Raw genomic sequence first — 19,423 nt, forward strand, 5'->3', positions numbered from 1 at the left:
GGAGTTTGTGAAGGTCTGGATATGTGGGCTAGAATATCCTTAGAATGCTGTTATCAGTGACAGATTGACCATTCTACTGAGAGCTCAGAAGACTAGCATGATGATAGGAATGCATGTGACAAATGTGCCTGAAGTTGGGAACAAAGAAAATATGGCTGCTGAAAAAATTATTTCCATTAAAACCAATGGAAGTACATCTTATGGAGGATAAGAAGAAAGACACTTGAAGGAATCTCAGGAATCAGTAAGACCCCACCCATTTTGCTCAAGGTTGCAAAATTATAAACTTGTAATTTGAGAAGACAGCCCCTTGAACCCTGATTGAGATGGACCACTTAGAGCACTGGTTCCTCATGATTCATTTCATTCTGCTTAGCCATGGAGGCATTCAGAGGCTGCAGGCACTGAGATCCAAAGGGGCCCAGCTATTGTTCCAGTGAATAAAAGATCAAGGCACCATCCACTGGCTGCTGAGTTTCATGTGTGCAGAATGCAAGAGTTATGGAGCTATCAAGACTTTCATTCAAATTTCAGTGGAAGGCCTTGGAGGCCAAGCAAGTTGTTCCTTAGAGGGCAATGCATAAAAATCTGGGAATGAGGCAAAAGTTTCAGTGGAGACCCTAGGAAGTTGAAGATGTCAGGTATTTTCTTCCAGCAGTGGGTAAGCTGACTAATACATATACCACGTCTCAAGGCAAAAGGGCAAGAGAGAAAATGATAGAACTTGTACTCTCATGCCTCTTTATAATTTTCACTAGTCCATTTATGAGAGTGAGACCATTGTTGCACAAGTACTTCTGATTAGGCCTCACTGCCAAACATTGCAGCTCTGGTGATTAAGTTCCCAGAACATGCTTTTTATGGGGCACATTCAAACTATAGCAATTGCTGTGAGTAAAATTCAACATCGGGATCACTAAAGCCAAGGACCCTGAGTGCAGTGTTTGTTTGTTTTGTTTTTGTGATAGGATCTTATGCTAGCCTTGGACTCCTGATCCTTCAGTCTCAAACTCCCAATATCACTTCTTGACCTTTTGGCTAAGATCAAGTGTAGTATCTGTTCAAAGTCCCAATATCTTGGACAACAGACATATTTAAATGATTAAATTTTTAAAAAGCTTTATATTGTTCCAGGTATGTATTTGGTTTTTATCAGTATAAGTGCCATTTTTCTGTCAAAGAAGTGGTTGAAATTTGAGAGACAGACAAGGTTTCATTATCTATGTATATACCTCAATCTACATCTAAATCTACTACACCTACATTTATATCTCCATCTGTATCTATAGCTACATCTAAATCTATATATCATCTCTCTGTCTCCACATATATACATATATATATTTCTAAATCTGATGTGTAGAGAAAATAAATGTATCATTCAGCTAAAGTTGGAGTCTGTTGTATTTGAATTTGAATGCCAAATAGAGCATGAGGAAGTAAAGCAGTTATTGGAGACCAATCTTTTGTAAATGATGAAAAGGAGAAAGTAGGCTAACTAAAAAGGGAAAGGAAACACAAAGGATGGCATTAGTAGCCTGCTTGTTTCATCGTTAATTCAGGAGGCTGAGAATTTTTGTAGATTGAAAACAAAGGAGTCAGTGGAGGGAGACTGACAATGTAAGAGAAAGCTTGGAACACTGTAATGAAAATCAGAAGCTCATGCCTCACATTGGTTGCATGGTGCTAAGAACCAGGCACTATTTGCAGAGTGAACAAGCATTTACTCACTTAATCTTTACAACATCACAACCTCTGAGTTAGGTAAAATCTGCAGTTTTTATGGACATTGTACAGAAAAAGAAACTGAAGTACAGTGCCGGGAATTTAGCTCAGTGGTTCCGGCGTCTGCCTGGCAAATGGAAGGTCCCAAGTTTGATCTCCAGTACAAAAAAAAAAAAAAAAGAAGGAATGAAAGAAAGAATGAAAGAGACTGAGGTACAGAAAGAAAAATCCAGAAAGTCTTGACAGCCCTGATTTATTTTTGTCCTATTTCATAAATCATAGCCAATATCAACACAATGGATACCCTTAACATATGATTAATCAATTGCCATTCCTATAATAAAAATGACATGGGCATGATGGATCCACTTTGACCAATGAGGGTGAACATCTGATAATAATTTCCCAGCTGTCCTGTGGCATCATTACCTTACCAAGACACAATTCTGTTTTTTTCTATATTATAGAATTTTATATTTTTTTTGGTACAGGGGATCGAACTCAGGACCTTGCGCTTGTGAGGCAGGCCATGGAACCACTGAGCTAAATCCCCAGCCCATGTATGTTAGTATATTAAATTGAATCATTTCAGCTTGGGTTCTCTGGGGGATAAGAATGCAAGATATTTATCCAGTAGCACCTTAGCATGATCTTGTACAGGAGTGGAAAAGGAAGTAGGTCTAAGATGAGAAAGAAGTCATCCTCTGAGGCAGGCCTGACTATAGAATCTGTTTAATTTGTAGGAATTTCTGAAGCTAAAATAACTTTTAAAAATAGATCTTATTTAGAACAACAGGACTAGGGTGTTATATTCCTGTATCAGTTATTAGATGTAGGGACTGTGCGATTTTGGGACAATGGGCCAACAGTCAAGAACCTATCATTTGTCAGGAACTGCAGCAACAGACCCTTCACTGAAAGTATAAATGAGTAGCATATGGCAGAATCTACTGCAGGAATAAGTGAGACTGAATCATATGAAATTGGTATTTATGTCCAAAGTTCCTGGATGATCAGCTATTTCATATGGTTTAGACATTATGTGAAATTTATAGAAATAACATATAGTCATTTATAGTATGGCCAGAGTTGGCTAGATCAAGTGTATTTTTTAAAAGATTACAAAACATTTGACTCCAAATTAAAATAAGAAAAATGATATAAAAAGGAGCTAGGGATGTAGCTTAGGGTGAAAACCCTGGATTCAGTCTCCAGTTCTAGAAAAAAGAGGAGAATGTTACATGTTATTATATTAAATGGCTTCATTTCAGTTTGAATTGCTCATATGTGCAAATATGTACCTTATTCATACTTTGTCTTGTCTAGCAATTACTCCTCAATTTTCGTATACCAAGGACCCCATAAATGTGAGCTGCTTTACAATAGACTCACATGGTAAGAACATTAATCACGGGGGTGATTGGAATAGACCATAATATGCACTGCAGTGTAGTAGGATAGGTACATGCCTGGGTCACAGGTCCTACCTCTTTTAGATTTATACAACTTCACTGTTGTTTGCATGAGTTTCTTATTACTGGTGTGAGAAATATTTAGTGACTTGGAACAAAAATTTATTATTTCATGGTCAGAAGTCAAAGATGAATTCCTGCCAGGGATGGAGAGGGAAATACATTTTCTGTCTCTTTGACTTCTAGATTTTGTTTCCATAATCACATCTCTAACTGTGGTCATCCTGCCTCTCCTTATAAGGACTTTTGTCATGATATTACGCCTGTGGGGTAATGGCAGAAAATTCCCCATCTCAAAATTTTTTATTTAATTAGATCTAGAAAATTCCTTTTGCCACAGAGGGAATTTTAAGCATTTTTTTCCAGGAATTTCCACTAGGTAGACCTATGTGGAAAGCCAGTATTCTCCCTACCTGCACTGGGTGACTTTATGTAAATTGATTATCTATCCTGGACTTCATTTTTCTTACCTGACAAGGGAATAGATGCAACTAAAAACTTGTGTATATGAATTTATGACAAACAACTGTTTTGAGTTTTAAGTTTTCTGCCTTACTCTACAAAATTAATATAGCCTAAGAAGAAGCATGACAAAATGGCATGTAATAAAGAATAACACTGTCAAGAATCAAGAAAAGAATTTCTTTAAACAGAAGACTAACTCTAGGAAGAATTGAGAAAGCACATTACCCACTTCCTTGCCTCACATGACTGCATTTGGACATCTAATATCTTCTGGGAATCTTATCAATCATATTTACAGTTCCTACCTAAAATATCACAAACTCTAAAGTGTCTCATTTTACAAAATACATTACAAAAAAATCTCTTGCCCTGCACCAGTTGCATGTCTTGCTCAACAATGTATAAAAACAAATAAAAAATCAATCTCTTTTAAGGTTATGTCCCCCTAATTTTGCAAATGAAAGTAGAATTTCTATGGGATGTTGTTTTAATTTGTATGTCTTGGTTTGGTTCTGTCACCCAATTTCACAAAAATTTGTTTCATAAGGACAGTTCCTAATGTTTAACTGTCCCTGGACAAAAAAATCACTTTTTATCCATTTAATTGAATAAGATAGTGTTACACTTTATTTTATTTAACTTTAATTTTTATTTTTATTAGTACATGTTTTCAGCACATAATCATTACATTCATTGTGGACAGTCGGTACATGAACATAACATATCATAATTTTCTTTTCATTTCCTCACTACCTACTTCTATCTCTTGGTTCTCTTTCTATTTTCAAAAGTTCTATTCCCTGTTTCTTATTATTTATCTTTTATTTTACTTCAGGGTTCTCAGATAAGAAAAACAATGCCATATTTTAGCTTCTTTGCCTAATTTCACTTAAAATGTTGCCCTCTAGGCACATCCATTTTCCTACACATAACTCAAATTTATTCCTCTTTGTAGCAGAGAAGTATTCAATTATATTTAAATACCATATTTTCTATATTCATTATCCTTTGGTGGACATACAGACCACTACCATGACTTAGTTAGTATGAGTTCTGCTGCCATAAACATGACTGTGGCTGTATCACTGTAAGATGATGTCTTTGGTACACTTTAGAAAAGAGTAAAACAACTTTATTCTAAACCTTAGACTAACTAAAAATGTATCATGAATACACAGTAAATTAAATAGCAAAACCTTAATAGAAGCATTTTTCCATTCTGTAGCTTTATCCTGATGTTGATGAATTTACCCATCCCAGAAATAATAAAAATATATATTTAGACTTCTTAATCAATAGATTAGAAGTGTTTTAGAAAGAACATTTATTTTTGGTAATGATGATTTGCTCAAACTGCTGCTTGCCATTCACCATTAATATCATGAACCTGCATTAGATTCATTTATTTATCTTCAAAATAAAAGGTGAGTGGAGCAAAGTCTGGGAAAAAAAAGAATCAAAATGTGTTATGTACATGTACCAATTCCCTACAATTAATGTAATCATTATGTACTGCAGGCAGTACAAACTAATAAAAGTTTAAAAAACATATTAATGAACCTATTTTTGTATTTCTTCTGTCTAAAGTATCTCTACTCCTCAAAGCATTGTTTAAAATAGATAAAAGGTGCAGGTATAAAATGCAGAATGGCACTTTGCTTTTGATCTACATAAACGGAGACAAATTTTTAAACATAAAAGCATATTTATTTTTAATTTAATTATACTTTTTATTGTCTATCTTATTTTAACATTTAGAATTACTGAAGATCTTTAAGAGCATAATCATCTTTTCCCCATCATGAGTCCTCTACTAACAAAATAATGTTCATTGAAATTAGGGAGAGATGAACTCAATAATAAAATTCAAACTGGGTGATGAACATACTTAAGCAATTTTGCTTTTGTTTGAATTTAATTAGTTTTAATTACACTCTGCCTTAGTTTATCTAACAGTGGTGCTTTGAAGTCAGACTTGGAAAGAGAATTTTGAATTATTCTTTCAAGAATATCACCATGCATATATCAATCTCAGGAAATTTGAACTTTTTCCTCTGTCAGAATAATAGCAGTCCCACCACATTAGAAATTCAATTAAATCACATATCAAATGCATACTATAGCTAACTGAATCCATCCTGGGGTTTGATATTTGTAGATGTCAAATACAGAAAGGAATCAAAGGATATTGAACAAAAGTGACATTTTTAGAAGCATTTCCAGACATTTTCTAGCTTCTTCTTTTTTTTTTTTTTTCCCCTGGTAAGAGATGGTTTCTTTTTATTTCGGAATAACTATAGCCAACTTTCATTAATGTTGAAGTTGACCAAAAATGTTAAGAGAGTAAAACCAACACCCATATTCAACTTTGTAGTTTTGCTTTCAGTTACATTTTTTTTTTTTTTTATCGTCTCAAATATTCACAGCAGAGGTGTTCGATTCACTTGCCTTTTCAACGCTAGATAATCACAGTTGCTAGGGAGATATGAGGTAAGATAATAAACCCAATGGCTATTAAACCAACATGGCTATCTTGAATTCTGATAGAAAAGATACTTGTGGCCATGTATGACATGTCTTACAAAGTGCTTAAAGCACGACAGAAGGCCTTAAATAAAGCTAAAATCACTTTTTGCCTGAGTTGAACAGGTTGTAAATCACAACATTCTCCCCTGCTGTCTGCACCACCAATTAGCATTCTTGTGAAGAAAATGTTAGAAATGGAATTGGTCTTCAAGCTGGGCCCATTTTCTAGCTTCTTTTTGGGCCAGACTTTCCCTTAAAGCTCAAGTTCTGATAAGAGTTCGGGATCTTGCTGAATCATTTCCTGTCCTGGTACCTCTTTCTTAAGACCATCACTGTTCTTTTATAATAAAAATTTTAAAAATCAGTAATTATAGTAGCATAGTTGCTGGATCCTCAGTGATGACTTTGGACCAGGACATTAGTGAGTCTTTTAGTCTCTGGTGAAATGGCTTCATGGTGTGATTCTCCACAGGGAGGGAGTGGTTCCTTTTACACTTTAATTCTGTGAGCTATTGTGTGGTGGTACATTTCATAAATGGACACAGCTTCTCCATCCGATATGGATTATCACTAATCAAAGCTATACATAATAACAAATACAAAACATTTCCTTTTTGTTAGTCCCTTTAGAATGTCTTTCTCTTATGTAATAATGTTTTTATAGGATGGGGAAACTAGAGAAAATACATTGGCTGTAGGACTTTTCAGAAAGGAAAAAAATAAAAATGAAGGATTTTCTTTTTCACTACTCATAATTCTCTCTCTTAGGAGTCAATTCCATAAATTAAATTATTTCAATGTCTTTTTATAAGCAAAATTTTAAATATTGATTGATAAAACAAATTGATAAAACATCATAGTATCATTGTATTTTTCTTCTTTTATTTTTACCTAATACATAAGGAATAGTTTTTCATTGCACGGTCTCATAGAGTTTAATATTTATTTATTTATTAATTAATTTATTTATTTATTTATTTTTAGAGTTTAATATTTAATGGCTGGACATAGTACATGGTACAGTTTTGTACTAATTTGTTTATTATTCTGTAAGTATTCATTAAATTACATTAAATATTTCAGTATATTCAAAATTCTGTGGTAAACATGCCTAGGGAAAAACTCTTCATTCTTTCTCTTATTTCTTTAGAATGACTCTCTAAATGCTGATTTGGAGAAACAGAAGACTATGAGTCTTTTTGGGAATCTCAATGTAATTTTTTTTAATCCTAAGAATTTATTTACAGTCTATACTTCCATTAGTAGAATTTGAAAGTGTCAGCTCTGCAAAACTCTCATCAATGCTACATCTAATCATTCTGAAAATTCACAAATTATTATTTGAAAATGTTAGACTTTTAATCTTTCTTTCCCTCATTGTCAGGGATAGTGTACATATCTTGACTTAAAAAGCTACTGCTCACTGACTGTGATGTACAGCAACTGAAAAATATTCTAGAAGGAAATATCGTAAGTGAGAAATGGACTCTTAGGAGTGACTCTTAGTAAGGAGCCTGAACTTTTCTGGGGTCAGTATTATTTAACATACATTTTTTCATTCAGTATTTTTTGAACACTAATTATATGCTTACATTGTGCTGGTTCTAGATGCTATAATGAAAACCATGAGTATTGTTACTCATACAGAGAAAAAAATTATAAGCTTGATAATGTACACAGACAAAAATAGAAATGCTGTGGAATAATGCAAATGATATATTTTTGAAAGAGGAAAGCAAATTACTCAATCCAAACAGGGTAACGAGATGAAAATAACGTGACTTAAATTTAATTGATAAAAATGAACTAAATCCCAAGTAATTATATAAATACACCTGAAAATATACAAAAGAATACTCTATGTGAAAAGAGAGGAGTTAGCAGAAACAAAAATGTTTCTATCCGCTCTGCATGGGGGTAGAAAATTCTGAATAACACTAGAAGCAGATTTTCCTCTTCCCAGGCTATTCTTCAGCTTTGACTTCAACCAAAGAACCAAATCCAGCCCACCTAAACTTCTTGTTCCATTCAGTTGACCAACGGATGTTATTTCAAGTTGCCAAGTTTGTAGTAAATTATTGCAGCAACAATACACATACTAACAATGAGCAAGGATCACATTCTGAACTGCAGCAACTCAAGTAATTGGTTGGGTCTTCGTAACAGGGAGGCATTCTTGTGCTTTACTCACTCTACAGCAGTGATGGCGACCATTTTAAAGATTCAGTGCCCAAATTGCAACCCAAAACCCACTTCTTTATTACCAAGTGCCAACACTTTAATTAAACCTGAATAATACTGAGGTTTTAGTTTAGAAAAAACAACTCATACATTAACATCTTTTGTCTTAAAAGAAAAACAAAAGAAAACATGTGATGTAGGTTCACTACTACTGCTTTATAGTTTCAGTTCTTGGTTGATAAGAAGTATGTGATGCATCCCAATGATGAAAATACTTCTTTCATATAAAAAGGTTTGTTATTTATTTTAGCAAATGTATGTTGTTTCAATAAGAATAAAAGAAAACAACTTTAATCTTATTGCCTATGAATGAACATTAACAAGATCTTTGTCAAGACAAACAAAATTAAATGTTGAATCTTATTCTGTAATCTTCAATAAATCATAACTGTGCTTCCATAATAGTCAATATATTTCCAAAGAAATTTTGAATGTTTTACTGATTTATGTAATATGTAAAATAAAAAAACATTTTACTGATTTATGTAATATATAATATTTCCAAATATTTTGCTCCTTTTATGGTTTCCATTTTTATTAGAAATAAGTATTTAGTATACATGCTGCTGAAGTGAAATAAGTATTTAATAATAGTCTTTATAATGAAAAATTTTTAAATCTAAAGGTCGAATTTAAAATTCAATGATAGTTCATTTTACATGGTGATAAAATTATCAGAGACAAGCTCAGATTACTGAGAATGAAAGTGATCTCATGAACTTTGATACTCATTTTCATTTTGGAAAGTAACATTTTAATATATGAATATAAAAGCAAAACACTTGGCTTCTTTAACTTAATTTTACACTTACAAAAGAATGAGGAGAGAAAGAGAATAACCATTCTAATGAGACACAATATTTAGTAAAATTGACATTTAAAATCAAAAGATATATATTGTAATGCATCTCAGGAATTTACACTGTTTTTACCATACTATATTCACGATCTATTATGACTGTTGCTTATCCATGTAGCTTAATTCCTATAAAAGCATAAACAATAAATAAAAAGTAAAGCCTAATGTTTCTTTGTATGGAAAAAAGAACAATGTGAAGAATGTACACTATTAACCTTAACTTGGTACTGACAGCTCTCTATCCAAAAAATCTTTAAGGTATTTATAATTTTACATATAATTCCTAAATTTCATATTTAAACTCCAGTTAATAAATGTCTCAGTAACATTGTATAAGTGAGAAAAGAGTTAGTACTTTAATTCTCAGTTTACATGGTTATGGTTATTATTAGTTTAAATTTCTAAATTATCTTATCTGTCACCATGAGATTCAGGTGTTTTGTTAAAGTGGCCTTGTTGATAAAGTGTGTGGTGCATAGCAGAATGCCTAGGGAAACATTACACTTTATTGATTGACTCAATTATGATGGTGAAGAAAATAAATCTTTCACAATATGGAATATTTATTGTCTCATCTACAGAAAGCAGAACCAAGAGGATTAACAGCTTCAGAATCACTTTCATAGACATTGTAAAAGAGAGGGTAATACATTACTTAGATTAAAAAAACTCCCTGAACCTCATTTTTTATCTTCTTGCTTTTCTTTAGCTTATAAAATATTATACATCTACATAAGTGGGTTAAATATTACTAATAAATTAGAGTACTACGTAGATCCATTTAAAAGACAAGGTATAGTCTATCAAATACTTTTAATTCACCTTATGAATAATAACATAGTAAATTCCCTATCTTAAAAGTGAAAATAAACAATTATTACACATTGATATATGTAGGTTCTCAGCACTGATGGATTTTTGTTCTCCTAGTGGAATTACATTGGTCAAAATACCTAGGAAAGATGAGGTATTATGAACAAGCATAATAAAAAATAAAGAAAAAATGTGTTCATTTTATTTACCACCATAATCTAGTCATATGAAGAATACTCCACATATCCTTAGTACTGTCATTCATAAAGTCATGGTGGATTTATGAGGAAAAGAAATGTGGATAAAACACACAAGAAGCTTAGTGACTCCCACCTAGGGAAAATAACAAGAAACAATGATTATAAGATCTCTTCTAAAGAAAATAACTGAATGGAAGTAGGGAGAGAAGCAGAAGAACAGTAACTTGGAAAGGAAGGTAAGGGCCAGGGATTTAGCTCAGTGGTTCCACCACCTGCCTCACAAGCACAAGGTCTGGAGTTCCATCCCCGGTACCAAAAAAAAAAAGGAAGGTAAAAGGAATTTCCTTTGCTTATAATGAAAGTGGCAGATATTAGGCAATAATCAAAATTTCAAGTACTATGAAAATTATAGCAAAGATGAAGGTGATACTGTACTGAATCCTACAATACAACTAAAGCACATACCATTTTAACCCCAATAAAGAATCTCCTGATAATTTAAATAAATTACTTATGAAATTTTATGTTCTAAAACATGCCCAGAAATTGAAATGTAAGTAAAATTATCAAAAGATCATCAAAGTTAATATTTTAAAATACTCTTGCATTAATGTGTGAAATATATTTTTCCACGTGTTCCTTAATACTTGCATTAGAAGAACCATCACAAAACATCTCCTCATAATTTGTTTCCAAATTCCTTGTTCTACAATTTCTTCCTTTTCATCATTTTATTAAATAGGTCTTATAAATCTGGTTTATTAATGAATTTATAAATATTTGTCAGCATACTGTTTGCTATGGGCAATGTTAAACCATACATACAGATAGGTCCTGAAGTCAGGTAGCTTTGTGGCTACTTTCATCCTTTGTGTAATTTGAGTCAAGTCTCCAGGTTGGATTGCACCATTTGGGACACAGCTCTCAAGAGAACAGAGCCAAGGGTCACAAATTCAGAGGCTTTTCAGAGCCAACCATGTAACTTGAATATGCCAATGGCATGGGCATAATATAGGGGGTAGAGTGACTTATAGGGACTCAAGTTTCTCCCTGAGTCTTCCCAGTATAAAATTCAGCTTCTAATATTTGCAACAGGTTAGGGAAAGTGCTTTGTTTTCTCTATACTAAAGTAAAAAAAAAATCACAGCAGAATTCAGTAAATCAGTATGGTTTGTTTGAATAGCATGATTAAAGTTATCCATGAAAAATAAATAAAATGATCCGCAGAGGGTGTTTATAAGTGTTGCAAAGTACAAGCTGTAGCTCTAGACTCAGGGCTGTTAAAAACCCATTATGAGAGTACATCTAGGAAGCACTGACCAAAGAATAGAAGGCTTCCTTGTGGTCTTAAAGGATTGATCATAAGGTGAATCAATTTAGTAAATTAAAGGTCAAAAGGCACAAAGCCTTACTTTTATTAAGCTCATTTAATTTAAGAAATCTTTAACTGCCCTGTTACCAAAGTGGTGCTTCCACTGAACATATTGAAGCATAAAATTGGGATGCAAACCAGTCTCTCTATTTTTGTTTGTGCATTTAATTTTCGTGCTACCTGGTCATCAGATCCTTCCAATCTCATACCTTTTAAACCCACAGACCAGCTGACAGAAACAAAGAATAATTTCAAAAAGCTTGGTTTTGGGATTTGCATTTTGCTATTAAATCTCTGATGATTATCTAGGGCCCTCAGATAATAACCAAAGGGAAAGCAAAAGAAGACTTGGCTTTTTGTTTATAGTGAAAGGTTACTGAGGTGGAAAAAGCTATTAGGATCCAAACAGGGAGGTCTGATGGTTCTTATTCCATGAGACCTTGAGTAGATCTGATTCATATTCTAGCAGACTGGGCTTTTGTGGCTTGGTGAAAAGCTTCTGACAGCAAGAATGACTAGATCACAAAGGAGCCTTTCTCTAATTTCCATCTCTTTACTCCCCTGAGAATAACATTATTATGAGAATGTCAAACGCACTAGCATTAGGTTCTCAAGTCTTCTTGATTCCCTGGTGAATGCTTTGACTATTACATTCCTCCCACCTTGAATCTCACAGGTTGGTATCTGAGCAACTGTCTGCTCTTCACCATTGCTTTTCTTGCATTGAAAAGCTTGAGAAATCTAGGGCCAGGGATTTAGTTCAGTGGTGCCGCCTCCTGCCTCCCAAGCGCAAGGTCCTGGGTTTGATCCCTGGTGCCAAAAAAAAAGAAAACAAAATCCAATACTGATGTACTCCCCAGTCAATTTAAATACACTGTCCAACATACATAAATACACACACACACACACACACACACACACACACACGCATGCACATCTTGATGAGAGTTTCCTGAAGGTCTGAGGTTAATTTGCATTTACAAATTAGATAAGTGTGGCCTTCTCCATTAGGCTGTCTCCTCTTCTTGGAAATGCCATCTTTTAAAGTCAATTTGAGTTGAGCTATATGTTTTTCTTTTTATAAACTTTAAGGAGTAATGAATATTGTCACTGTAAAGAAATGATAATTATCCATTTTCAAATATCAACTCATGCAAACACAAAAATCAAACTTTATAAAACCCCACCATCAATAACCAATATTTGGTGAGCAATATCTCAACCCACCTCTTTATATTTACATGAAAAAACACAAAACAGGTTATAGGATATATACATTCTATATATACTTATATGAATACCTAATCTATATATAGTATGTGCTTACATATGATATACTTGCAGAGCCTCACACTTAAAAGCAACACTAGGCCTACTGTAATTTAAATTTATCCAAATGAAAATGGAAGAGAGTCAGCAGGATTTTTTGTTAGCAAACCTTTGTTTTTCATATTCTCTTCTGTTTGTTCATTTTTTTTCCTTTTCTGCGTAGCAGTTTTATGTGGGTGGAGAATTTTTTTATCCTCATGTAGAATCTTTCCCTTCTGTTTACGTCACTGCTTTATTCAAAATTATGTAATACATAAAGAGAAATAAAGATTTTGTTCTTTCTTCAACTGAGTCTTTCATTTTTATAGAAGTTTTTATGTATCTTTCAATTGCTATCTGAATTTTGCTACTTCACTTTTCATCTCTTCATTGTCTTCTATTCTTGAGCACATATAATTCTTAGCTCCTTTTAAAGATAACTTATGGTGTCTGTCATTTTTGAGACTAAAAATCGTGATGTGTGCTTTTCACTAGTTTTCTGCTTATGCTGTTTTTCTCATTAAAACGTTTAAATTTTGCAGATTTTATTCATGGGACTTGTAGGTTCCTTTATGTTTGTTAATACTCTTGAAAGGGACCAGCTGCCTGCTGAGAAATAATACAGAAAATGGCAACACTGAGTGAGAAATCTTTACTTAGATTTGTTGTCTCAAACACCCTCTCATTCAATATGTTATTTTCTTCACCCCAGGGAAGAAAGCAGGTTTCCCTTTGATGTTTCCTGTTCAAGAGGTCAGTGTCATAGCAAAGCCCTTTGTGTTTCAGGGTTTATAGATATCTATGTGACTCTTGTGGCCTCCCCTTCCTTCTGGACGCTGTTTCATCTCTCGTAGTCATCCTCAGCTAGGACACTTGGTCTCGGAAAATAGAAATGTCTTGTTGGAACACTTTTATTGTCATCTCACCTCTCACCTGGCATTCTGTGCTATTGAACTGTGTCTCTATAGGGACATTTCCCACCTTCAGAGCAGCTTCCTCGCAGCTTACATACCCTCCCTTAAATCAGAGCATCAGTGAATATGCCTTTCAAGATGGTGACACTTACTTTGCAGGAAATCTGTATGCTGCCGGCCATGCACGGCACCATGTGTAAGTGCTCAGCGTTCTACTTTGTCACACACATTACAATATTTGACGGATGTACTTCAAGGTTACTGGCTTAGAGCTACAGCAGTTCCCTTCCTTTGTCAATTCTTCTCTGTCCCACTGTTTTGCTTATTTATTATTTATTGTGGCATTCAAAGAAAAGTGGAGTTAGAAGTTTCCACTACATGATCATTAATAAAGAATTATGGGAAATATTTTCCCAAAAAAGGAAATATTTTCCAAGAATACAACTCAAATATGGGTAATGTCTCATTCAACTTAATTCCATACACATTTATTGGAGACCTACAGTGCTGTAGTAACTGGAAAAAGAAAACTACAGTGAGGAATGAAATAAAGGATGGAGCAAGGTTTCAAGAGGACAAGAGGATTAGCTGACAGGGACTGTGACTCTCTTGGAAAAGCTAGAAAAGTTGTGGGAAAGATCAATATAATAGTGCTTACTAGCAAACCCAATAGCGTCTCTTTTTCTTGCTGTATTAAACCGTTTGCTGAAGTATGTGTTAGTCCTTTATATACATGGAGGTGGAGCAGTGTGCATGCCAAAATCTGCATATGCTCAAGTCCCATATTGAAAGTGGTGTCATATTTGTATATAGTCTGCAAACATTCTCTTGTATGCTATGTATCATCTCTAGGTTACTTAGAGAACCTCATACAATATAAATGCTGTGTAGATAGTTGTAACATTGTGTTTAGGGGAACCTGAAGAGAAAAACATTCCTCTACTTCATTATTATTGTAATTAACACAGTTAAATGGATATTTTGCATATGATTCTATGAGTTTTAACTTATACACATATATGTAATCCTCACATTCAGGTTGTAAAACAAATGACCCCTGATGCCCCTTTGGAGTTAAAACTCCATCTCTCTTCCTAATTCCTAAAATCTATCATTTATTCTTGTTCACCATGTGTAGAACTAACATATAAATGGCATCATATAGTATGCAAGCTTGTGAGACTAGTTTTTTCTTATATGAAAATGTTTGTGAGATTCAGTTGTTGTATGTCAATAATATATTCCAATTTATTGCTGAGTAGCGTTCTTTTGTAAGTATGTACAAGCATCTATTCCAGCATTGAAAGACAGAGAGGTGGAATCTGTTTATTTTATTGGTTTTGCTGTTTTTGAAATTGCGTGTAAAGCTAATATGAATATTCAATACATGTTTTTTGTGAATATACATTTTCATTTATTTAAGGTAATTAGCTAAGTATGTGACTACTTGGGAGCATAGCAAACACTTGCTAAATGTGGAAGAAATTATTCTTCTAGAGGAAAGCTTTTTCCAAGCCTTCCAAGAGGAAAGTCTTTTCTGAGCTAATAAAAGATACATGATACCTGTGAGTTTAAACATCAGTACTTGTGTTAACTGACATATCTATAAGGCAGACCTTTGCAAACAGAAAATATCTAGTTGCATGAAACTACAAAGTTATAATATTGGAAAGTTTGGGAAATTTTTGTTTACATTCCCACTTGCTGTACATATCTCTCAACGAAGTATAGTCCTCCTTTCTGCCTAGAAGAATTAGTCATTTTGGTGGTACCAGCTGGTGGAGAAAGAGGTTCAATCCCAGCTGTGTCACTTTGGACAAGTAAGAAACTACATCAACTGCTGCAAGCACAGCATCCCAAAGACTGTCTATATTTTGACAGTAAAATTCAGCTGTTGATTTTTATTGGCAGCAATGGTAGTTGCTCATTCTCAAGCAACTACCAGGCACATTTAGAATACTCTAACCTAGGGGCTGGGAATTTAGCTCAGTGGTTCTGCTGCCTGCCTGGAAAGCATGAAGACCCGAGTTCAATCCCCAGTACCCCCCCCCAAAAAAAAAGGAAAAAAAAAAAGAAAAAAGAATACTCTAACCTCTAGCTAGGGATACAGCTACATGGGAGATTCAGCTCAAGGGCCTGGTAAGGTAAACACTTTGACAAATTTTAACACTCATCAGTGAGATGAAGACTGTTGGTTGCTAATCTGAGTGGATATTGTACTTTAGGATACTGATAGGAAACCATTTATTTTACAATTTTTTAAAAGTGCAAGCTCACAATATTACTCAATATTAGGAAATTTGTATTTCAAAAGATAAGTGGAGACAGATCATTAACACCATCTTTTAACTGATAAAGGAATATGTTTTACTGTATTAATTATTGGTATCAATTGTGACAGTTGATTCTTTTTAAGTAGTGCAGATTGCATAGGAAACATACACCTCCTATATAGCCACTTGCATATTCATTCAACATTTGTAATGATCCCCTGTAGAGATTCATTGTATCTGCATTTACAAGATTTTCATATTTTTTAATCTAATGATATCAAATCAGAACATTAAAGCACAAAATTTCTATATAATTTGTTGAAGATCTTATGCATAAATAGTTGTGCTCTAAGAAACCAAATCCAAGCAACATGGGTCCAAAATGCCAGTTTTCATTCATGATGTGATAAAACTTTTGATTTTTCAGTTTTTGCAGGATAATCATTGTGGTAGTCATACTCCACCATGACCATCAATGACCTACATAGCTTTTGTAATTCCTTCCCACATTGAAGCAACAGTGCTGTGTGACCAGATTTGATCATTAATTTATGTGTCAACTTCTTTGAAAAATATACAAGTATCTGATAAAAAGAAAAAATCTGCATAAATATGTGTTGAGGATGTTTCAAGAACATATTGGCATATGAATTGGTGGGCAGAAAAGAAGCAGAATAAGAAGTCCTCACGTGGACATTCATTCACCATCAACGGGCAGAGAGCCTACTGGAATGAAACAGTTGAGGAAAGGTGAATTTGCTCTCTTTGTTCTGGAACTGCGGCAAACTTCTCCTGCCTTGGACATCAAAACTCCAGGTTCTCTGGCCTTTGGAGGTAAGACTTGCACCAGCAGATCCTTGGGGATTCAGACCTTCAGTCTTGATGCCCTACTTCTGATACCATTGGATTTAGACTGAGGCACTCGACAGGCTTTCTTGGTTGTCTGGCTTCCAGACAGCCTAGGTAGGATTTCTGAGCCTTCATAATCACATGAGCTAGTTCCCCTAACAAAATCCTGTTTATGTCTGTCTGTCTCTCTATCATCTATCTATCCTTTCATCTATCCTCCCTCTCTCTCTCTCTTTCTCTTCCTCTTCTCTCTCCTCCTCCCCTCTCTCTCTCATTCTTTTCGTACTTTCTTTCTGGAACACTTTATCTAATCCATCAACAGATTGTGTTACTACCAAAAGTATATTTCTCCCAAGCTAGATCACTGCCTTGGCCACTCAGATCGAGTGCTATGGATGAAGGCAGTGCCATATTGCAACGTACCTAACAAATCCAGAAGAGAGTCTCATGTGGAGAGAAAACAACTTTCAGCTCCAGTTTGCCAAACTCTTGGGTGCACTGTCTTGAAAACTGAACTTCCAGCCCCAGTCAACCCATCAGATTCCTGCAGTTCTTGATGAAATTTGACTCTAACCTCATGAAAGAACTGGAATCAGAACTGTCCAAATAAACTGCTCCTGAATTCCTGAAACTATATGAAACAATATATGACACCGTGAGCAATAACAAATGATAATTATTTTTAACTGCACATTTTGCGGTAATTTGTTCATTGGCCATAGGTAATGAAAATAACCATTAAATCACTGTCCATTCACTAAAAATTATTTTTTAGTCAAAATAAATCTGTATTAAAATTTGGTTTAATGAATTTTTATATTCTTTCCCATGCCTTGTAGATTTAAATTTCAAGGTAAATAAAAGTTTTATAAAAGAATATAATCCAGAATAAAGTTTTCATTAAGATTATAATGAGAAAGCTAAAATATAAATAAATAAGAAAATAAAAGGGAGAGTTTAGATAACAAGAAAATAAACTTTCAGAGGTGAGAAAGAAGGTTGGGGGAGGAGCAGTAAGGTAAGGATAGGGGGAATAAAGCAACCAAAGATGATCTCGATTATGTTGTGTGCATATAACATCTACCAAAACAAACATCATCATTCTGTATCGCAAATATATATCAATCAAATAAAATTATAATTTAATTTTTCTCTAAGATTGCTGGGTTGTTAACATTTTAGTGCCAGTAGATTTCTGTTTGCTTCAAAAAACAAACTCAAGCACTCTCCAAAGTGCAAATGAGCAGTTAATTATCACTAATAAACACTAGCAAAACCAGGGCAGGAATTGTTCTGATCGATCCTTGTATGTCAAAGCAACACAAAACTAACAGCAGGAGTGACCTCTCCACCCTAAATGGTGAAATGATTGAAGATTCTCCTTCTCTGCTGTTTTCTTTGCACATTGCATTTTTCACTCCAATAGGAATTTGAGCACACTTTTTCTATTATAATTTTACAGCCAAATCTATCTGAAATATACAAGAAATTGAGTGTGTTCGAAATGATAAGTGAATACACGAATAATCAGAATGAATACTTCCTTATAGAAAAAGAAAGAAATATTAACCCTGTACAACAGAATGCATTTTCCAATAAAGCAGGAATGAAAATATCATTCATCTCAAATACTCTTCTAAAACAACACCATCTTCTGAGCAACTGGGGCTCTGTTCAGAAGTTTGTGCTTATGCCTATGGCTTCAATAGTTTTACCACACAAGCTTAAAAATCCTGTGGTTTCTACTATTTGAAAACCCCAAAATATAAAGAAATTAAAGAGCCAAATAAAAGATAATAGAAAACAAAGAGATCTTTTACAAATGGGCAGAGGGAAAAGAGATGGACAGTGGGAGAAGGGAGGTAGGGGAAGGAGAAGGAAAAGCATAATGTGAGGACCCACTCCCCATGATGAACGTGATCATTGTGTACCGTAAACATGTACTAATAAAAATAAGGTAAAACCATGCCATGCCCCTCATAATAGATACAGCCTGGATAATCTTCCCTAGGACTGGTGCACACCCTTGTGATTGCTTTTACCAATAGATTATTGTGAATGAAATCTTATGCAGCCTCTAAAGTATGTCAAGGAAATAGTTGTATTTTTTCCTTCTCTTGAATACTCAGCCTTGGAATACAGGCACCATACTGTGAGGAAAGTCAGTGCACATGGAACTGGCACATACATGTCCAGCCCAATGACTCTGTCAAGTTTCCAAAGTGCAACTGTGATTAGCTGCCAGCCATTTGAGTGAGAAATTGCTGCAAAGAACACCAACCCCAGCTGTTTTAAGACTGTAAATTCATGACCTACCCTGAAAAGGAACCATTAAATTGAGCCCAGTTAATCCCCTAAACTCTAATAATAAATGAGAAAAGCCGAAATAATATTACACTCTAATGT

The 19,423-nt window shown here is 34.2% G+C and overlaps 1 non-coding gene across 1 annotated transcript; it reads left to right on the forward strand.

The window, feature by feature from the left end:
• The first annotated feature begins 1,018 nt into the window (after nt 1-1,018).
• On the forward strand, nt 1,019-1,208 carry LOC147829557 (U2 spliceosomal RNA). The gene has a single exon (XR_015449044.1). It is a non-coding gene; the product is annotated as a U2 spliceosomal RNA (small nuclear RNA).
• The last annotated feature ends 18,215 nt before the right edge of the window (nt 1,209-19,423 follow it).

Source organism: Heterocephalus glaber, unplaced genomic scaffold (assembly GCF_053883595.1).
Source record: "Heterocephalus glaber isolate CG9 unplaced genomic scaffold, H.glaber_assembly_v1.0 deba00000594, whole genome shotgun sequence".
NCBI classification, from domain to species: Eukaryota; Metazoa; Chordata; class Mammalia; order Rodentia; family Bathyergidae; genus Heterocephalus; species Heterocephalus glaber.